The sequence below is a fragment of the Odontomachus brunneus genome, unplaced genomic scaffold (genome assembly GCF_010583005.1).
Source record: "Odontomachus brunneus isolate Ranch 3 - 2012 unplaced genomic scaffold, Obru_v1 Obru_scaffold_358, whole genome shotgun sequence".
NCBI classification, from domain to species: Eukaryota; Metazoa; Arthropoda; class Insecta; order Hymenoptera; family Formicidae; genus Odontomachus; species Odontomachus brunneus.
The window spans coordinates 102,541-103,071 of NW_022639808.1; positions in this window are offsets into that span (position 1 = coordinate 102,541).

Genomic DNA, 531 nt, shown 5'->3' on the forward strand with positions numbered 1-531 from the left:
TTGGGAGAGGTCTCAGGCTCGAATCTCAGCAATGCCCATATATCACAGAAGCTTGCAGCAACATTGCTACAACGTTGCAAGATTGCATATTGCAGTGCAATGTTGCAGACACTTTACAGTGACATTAATTTGCAATATTACTTTAGCAATATTGCAGTAATATTTAAAAAAATATTACGAATATAATATATTTTATTTATTTACTAGTTATTTTTGTTACTTGTATTTCAAATTCAGTAATGTTTTACATCAATAATACTTATAGAATAGTACTTAGAATAGCACTCGTTAGTGGCAATCATTAATTTGTCTTATTGCATATTTTTTATACTTCTTATACCGTTTTTTCGGAGAAAATACTTTCTTTAGATTTAATATTCGTACTTGTTTAATTTTGTGGTTTTTTTTTATTTCATTAAAATATTATATTCTTAAACGAAATATAATATCATAAAATGATGAAAATAAAACTTTTATTACGGTAAAGGAAACCATGTCATTTGATGAAACAACACTATTGTTTTAAATAAT